A 7,114-nucleotide genomic window follows, 5' to 3' on the forward strand; every position below is an offset into this window, starting at 1 on the left:
GCAGGCGCAGGGAGGGGAGGTGCCATTGAAGCAAATTCAAAGACAATCTCTAATGATGCCAATGAACATGAATAACGAGGCTCATTGCTTGAATGTGTGCTGCTGGTTGGCAGTCTTTCCCATTGTTTGCCTGGCAACAGAAAATTACAATATGGGGAGGAGGTTGTGGGGGTGGATTATGTAGCACAAACTGGGAAAATTACCACTTAAGAAATTCCAGACTCTGCGTATACAATCGGTTTATGTTGTGCTGGCATAAAGCTTCCAACCCCATATTCACTCCATCATCAAGGCTGTCGACTTTTATCTCCGTAACATTGTCTGTTCCTGCCCCTGCTTCAGAACATCTGCTGCTGAAACCTTCATCCATGCCTTTGTTGCCACAAGACTCGAATATTCCAATGCTCCCCAGGCCGGCCTTCCAGTTTGCAACTCCAGAAACCTGAGTTTATCTAAAACTCTGCAACTTATGTTCCAGCTCACACCAAGTCCCATTCACCCGTCATTGCTAATCTACATTATCTCTTGGTCCAGCAATGCCTCAATTTTAAAATTCTCATGTTTGTGAGAAGAACTCCATAGCCTCGCCCCTCCCTATCCCTGTAATCTTCTCCAGTTCTATGACACTCCGAGAACTCTGCACTCCTCCAGTTCTGGCCTCCTGGACATCCCCAATTTTAATTGCTCCTTCTTTGGCTGAATGGCTTCCTTCTTGCTGCACTGTTCTATGAATCTATGATTTGGAAGAGTGTGCTGGTGGCGAGGACCCAAAAACTGGCGGCCATTATTACTGCTGGATTTTCCTGCCCCTGAAAGACTCAAGGCCCTGCCAAGGGACGAGCCTACGCCTGAGGCCCATCAGCCTGACTTAAATGACCTGAACCTGCAAATATGGGATGTCTCAGATTAGGTGGAGATGATTTGGGGAAGATCCCACTTGACCATGATAGGGTGTGGAGCGGAAGAATATCGGGGCCTGAAATGTTACTGAGAAGCAGGTCAAAATATTGGCTTAATCACCAATTATATGGTTATGTGTGGGGAATACTGTGAAGATAAAATACGCAAAGTATTCACGGTGGCGGAGCTTAATGAACTATAAAAAGTTTGAACAGTGATTGTCTTATTGCAATGATTGACACAAGTTCATCCTTAATTTGTAACACATCCTCGTTAGAACTTTCAGTGTTGCACAGCTCCATAGTATCCATACAAGTGTAATAAAAACTCAGTTGCATGCTAAAAATATCAGCCTTGGCTCATTGGTAGCATTCTCATCTCCAAGTCAAAAAGTCATGGATTCAGGTCCCACTCCAAAGACTTGAACATGTAATCCATGCTGGCACCTCTGTGCAGTACTGAGGGAGTTCTGCACTGTTTGAGGCGTCATTTTTCAGATGAGAAGTTAAACTGAGGTCCCATCCTCCATCTCAAGTGGATGTAAAAGATCCATGGCACTATTGGAATAAGAGCAGGGGAATTATCCACAGTTTCCTGGCCAACATTCAGCCCTCACCAACATCACTGAAAAACAGAATTTTGGATCATTACATCATTTCAGTTTGCGGGACCTTGCTGCTGACTTTGTTAGGATATCGTGAGGAAGTGAAAGGTGTTATTTAAATACAAGGATTTTCCTTCATAAATTGTACATCTATTAGTAACTGCAGGGGAAGAAGGCATCATGGTTCTTCTGATGAAAGTTCATCAACCTGAAATATTGGGCTGTATTTTCCAAGCCCCGTGGAGAAGGGCTTGGAGGCGGGGAGCCGCCGGGCGGGGGGGGTGCGGGAAAATGGGGGCAGCTACGTCAGGACCTCCGGGGGACTTTCTCAGGGCCAGGCTGGGAATCGGTTCAGCTGCCCACTCCACGGAGGCGGGCAGCCAATTAAAGCCCTACTTAGGGGCCATTTTGCGATGTATTTCCCCACTGTCGGAACGGCACCCGCCATGGGCAGAGGCCGCCAACTCAATGGAGGTGGCCTGCCAGCAGCAGGCTGGGCGGCCATCGGAGCAGGAGGCTCCATGCCCCAATGATGGGGCTGCAGGGATGAAAGGCCACAACCGTGTCCATCACTACTCCTGCAGAGGGGTTTCCTCTCCACCCCAATGACCATACTGGCTTCGGGCCTCTTTATTTGAGGACTTCAATGCAGGCAACCAAGAATGCCTCCATGTTGAGGCGTCCTCGCGCTCAGCTGCCTGAATCATCAGTACCCACCTCTTCTAGTGGGGCTGCTGGCCTGACATCACTGCGGGTCCTCTGATTGGGCCTACAGCCTCGGGAAACTGCCTGCTGCCCCAATAGGATGACGAACACGGAGGCAACCAATTATGAGGCTGACTCCCGGAAGGTTGCGCCGGCGGGTGTGTTGATGACATGGGTGAGCTCGGGACCCCTATATGGGGCCGACGTCAAGGGCCTGACACCGACCAGTAAATCTAGTCAATTAACTCAGCTGAAAAACTGAAAATGCTGCCTAACCTGCTGAGTGATTTCCAGTGTTTTTATTTCATGGCATGCCGTTTTGGTTCTCAAGATAGCTGATATTACAATTGGCATTTTGGAGTTTGAAAGCGAGGGCTTAGTAATGGCACGCACAGGACTCAATGACAAGAGGTGACACATGCAAAAAAGTGCTCCAACCCTAATTTCACAAGTGTGGACAAGACTTCCCCCACGCTGCTACCCTTGCCAGCAGAACTGGGAGTCTGAGTGATGAGCAGGTGAGGCCTGCTTAGGAGAGATTCCCTAAGGTAGCTGTTGTATAGGCGCCTTTGAAAAGCAATTGTTTTGACTCAGAGCATTTTGCTACTTCTGCATTGAACATTTTTGTTCATTCTGTAATGAAAGTACTTCCATTTTTTGTTAAATTTTGAGGACTTCTGTTTTATTTGGGAAAACTGAAAAGGATTCCATGTTCTTTTCACTGGGGTCATTAAAAGGACTGAGAGATCACGTTTGCAGCAACATGTACTGGAAGTCACCTGTCTTAAGATAAATACCCAGCAGGGGCTTTTTGAGTTGGGGGAGATGTTTACAGAGAAGTGACAGGTCAAGATTTATAGTGGTCAGGAGGCTTGACTCTTGAGGTTGTTTTTGGTTTTGCTTTGGACAGTCAGTTGGAGTTTTAAAAATCAACCTGAAGGACAAAACCCCAGTTCAGCCTATTCCATCTCTTTGAAAAGCTTGCCAGTTTTTCCATTTCTGTGAGAAGCTCTTAGAAGCGAGTGTAAGAAATAGAGAAATTGGTGATGCATTCCGCCTGAAAGGTCTGCCTGAAAATCCGGTTGCCAAATTTCTCCTGAGATGCTGGAGAAACCTGCCAGATAAATTCTCAACACTGCCTGAACGAATTGCTCCAGAGAAAGATCCCAGTGACAGCTGTCTACATGTATTTGGGACACCCAACCAAAAAAGGGACAACTGACATCTTTCCACATCTCTTTTTTTTCTTCAAGAATTAGCAAGTATTTGTCGAAGTATTCTTTTTTGTCTTTTTTTTGTAACAGAGCTCTAAAAAGAATATCTATTTTTTCTGGTTAACCGGTGTGTGTGGGTGTGTATGTGTATGAGGGGCTAAAGTAAAAGGGATCTTTCATATTTCAATCTGTGTGTTAATGCTTTGCTTTGTTAGTGGTTATGTCTTGTTTTATAATAAACTGATAATTTTGTTGTTTATTAAAGAAACCTGGTTGGTGTATTTTATTCTGGGATAAAGAGTAGAGTCTATGATTGACCATATCGGTAAAGACCTGCTACCCGACCCAAACCCAACGGGACCCGACAACATGTGTTTGGTTTGGGTTGGGTCGGGTTGCACTTCCGGGTCCGGCATTCGGGCTCGGGTCAGGCCGGGTTGGACACGCTCTATCACAGGTAAGTGGCTCCACTGTTAATTTAATTTTTGGAGTAGAAAGGTGGTTTTGTTACAATGATTTGAAGCTTGTGCAGATCAGCAATAAAGTGAAAAACGGAAGGTAAGTTAACTGATGGCTGGGTTGGGTTGGGTCGGGCACAGGAAAAAATGGAAGGACTCGGACCGGGTCAGATGTGGTTCTGTCGAGCTCGGGTCAGGTTTTTGTTTTGCAGACCTGAGCAGGCCTTTACGTATCGGTAACAGGGTAAACATTTAAATATATGTTGTGACCTATGAAGAAGTGGAACTAGAAAAGACAGTGCACTCCTCCCACCTCGGTCGTAACAGTTCCCTAAGTGTTGCCATTTATTTGTGCTGTGCTACACAAATTGCACTTGTTGGGTCAGCTCCAATGCTTGATTTAGAATTAGAATTAGAATTAGAACATTACAGCGCAGTACAGGCCCTTCGGCCCTCGATATTGCGCCGACCTGTGAAACCATCTGACCTACACTATTCCATTTTCATCCATATGTCTATCCAATGACCACTTAAATGCCCTTAAAGTTGGCGAGTCTACTACTGTTGCAGGCAGGGCGTTCCACGCCCCTACTACTCTCTGAGGAAAGAAACTACCTCTAACATATGTCCTATATCTATCACCCCTCAACTTAAAGCTATGTCCCCTCGTGTTTGCCATCACCATCCGAGGAAAAAGACTCTCACTATCCACCCCATCTAACCCTCTGATTATCTTATATGTCTCTATTAAGTCACCTCTCCTCCTTCTCTCCAACGAAAACAACCTCAAGTCCCTCAGCCTTTCCTCGTAAGACCTTCCCTCCATACCAGGCAACATCCTAGTAAATCTCCTCTGCACCCTTTCCAAAGCTTCCACATCCTTCCTATAATGCGGTGACCAGAACTGCACGCAATACTCCAGGTGGATATCGATTTTATGATGGGACATCTGCTACTCTGAAGACAATTACTCTTGGCATTCTGCTGCAGCCTGACCTGCAGACACCCTCAATGTCTGGGAGAGCTTCTCTCATCACTATCAAGGTCATCACCACATTAAGCTTCAAAACTGCCAGATAAGCCAGTCTGCGTATCATCCTGCATAAAGCAACTGACTGAGGCCGTGTTTTCCTGTACAAAAGTCATACTAACTGGAGAGGGAACAGAACCTTCACCTCATGATAGACTTCCCAAGAGTGCACAGGTGTTAATAGATGAACCACATAGTCCACATGAACACTAAGCATTGGCATCAGTATCACTAAGCATGTCAACAACAACTTGCATTCGTCCAGCACCTTTAACATTGTAAACCACCAGGATGGGACCCCACCCAAGCTTGCATCATACCGCCAAAATTCATTAAAGAGAAAGAATTTGCATTCATATAGCACCTTTCACAACTTTAGAACATCCCAAAATGCTTTACAGCCAATTACATACTTTTGAAGTGTAGTCTCTATTGTACTGTAGGAATGGTAAGTCAATTTGCATACAGCAAGATCCCACAAGCAGTAACGTGTTAATCACCAGATAGCTACTTTTTAGTTATTAGATTAGATTAGATTAGAGATACAGCACTGAAACAGGCCCTTCGGCCCACCGAGTCTGTGCCGAACATCAACCACCCATTTATACTAATCCTACACTTATCCCATATTCCTACCAAACATCCCCACCTGTCCCTATATTTCCCTACCACCTACCTATACTAGTGACAATTTATAATGGCCAATTTACCTATCAACCTGCAAGTCTTTTGGCTTGTGGGAGGAAACCGGAGCACCCGGAGAAAACCCACGCAGACACAGGGAGAACTTGCAAACTCCACACAGGCAGTACCCGGAATCGAACCCGGGTCCCTGGAGCTGTGAGGCTGCGGTGCTAACCACTGCGCCACTGTGCCGCCCCTCATTGTTGATTGAGGGATAAATATCGGTTAGGATGCTGCTCTTCAAAATAGCACCATTGATCTTTTTCATCCAACTGTGTCTGTCACTACTCCTGCAGAAGCGTTTCCCCTCCACCCCGATGGCCATACTGGCTTCGGGCCTCTTTATTTGAGGACAGCGCCTCAGTTTAACACCTTACCAGAAAGCTGGCACCTCCAACAGTGCAGCACTCCTTCAGCATGGCATTAGACTGTCAGCCTAGATTTTATGTTCAAGTCTCTGGAGTGGAAGTTGAATCCACAACCTTCCGACTCAGAGGTGAAAATGTTACCCACTGAGCCATCTCTGATAATTCACAGGAGTGTTAATCAAACAAAATTTGACCCATAAGGAGATATTAGGTCAGGTGACCAAAAGCTTAGTCAAAGAAGTAGGTTTAAACAGAGGTAGAGAGGTTCAGGAAGGGAACCTCAAAGCTTAGAATATCGGTAGTTAAAGACACAGCTGCCAGTATTCAAGGGAAGGAAATTGGGATGAACAAGAGGCCAGACTGGAGGAGTGCAGATATGTCTGAAGATTGTAGGACTGGAGGTGGTTACATAGGTAGGGAGGGGGAGGGCCATTGAGAGATATGAACAAAAGGACGAGAGTTTTAAAATTGAGACGTTGCTGTACCAGCAGCCAATGTAGGTTAGGGAGCACAGGCAGGGGTGATGGGTGAATGGGTCATAGTTTGAGTTAGCAAATGGACTACAGAGTTTTGGATGCTCTCAAGTTTACAGAAGACGGAAGGCGGAAAGTCGGGCTAAAGAAAATAGATGAGTCTGGAGGTAACAAAGGCATGGATGAGGGTTTCAGCAACATATGAACTGAGGCAGGGGTGGAGTCAGGCGATGTTATACGTGGAAGTAGACTGTCTTAACGATGGTGCGGACCAAGGTTGTGAACAGTCTGGTTCACCCTCAAGACAGCGACCGGTGAGAGTGATGCAGTCAGTGTCTAGGGAACAAGAGTTTATGGTGGGACTAAAAACAATAGCTTCAGTACTCCCAATATTTAATTGGATGAAATTTCTACTTATCCACCAGTGGATATCGGACAAGCAGTCTGACAAATCAGAGAAATGTTAAGGTCATGCTTACTGCCAATACTTAAATTCATAAACAGCAATAAGCAAAAGCCTGTACCTTTGTTTCGTGAGCAGCATCTCTTTAATTTTTGTTTTGTTTCTCTAAATACTTTTGTAGTGATCCAAGCCTTCAATGCACCTTGAAAACAGACAGCTCCCAAGTTGGGCTTGGTGCCACAGGAAATGAGTGCATACATAACTGTTAACTTCTT

This window comes from Heterodontus francisci, chromosome 10 (genome assembly GCF_036365525.1).
Source record: "Heterodontus francisci isolate sHetFra1 chromosome 10, sHetFra1.hap1, whole genome shotgun sequence".
Lineage (NCBI taxonomy): Eukaryota > Metazoa > Chordata > Chondrichthyes > Heterodontiformes > Heterodontidae > Heterodontus > Heterodontus francisci.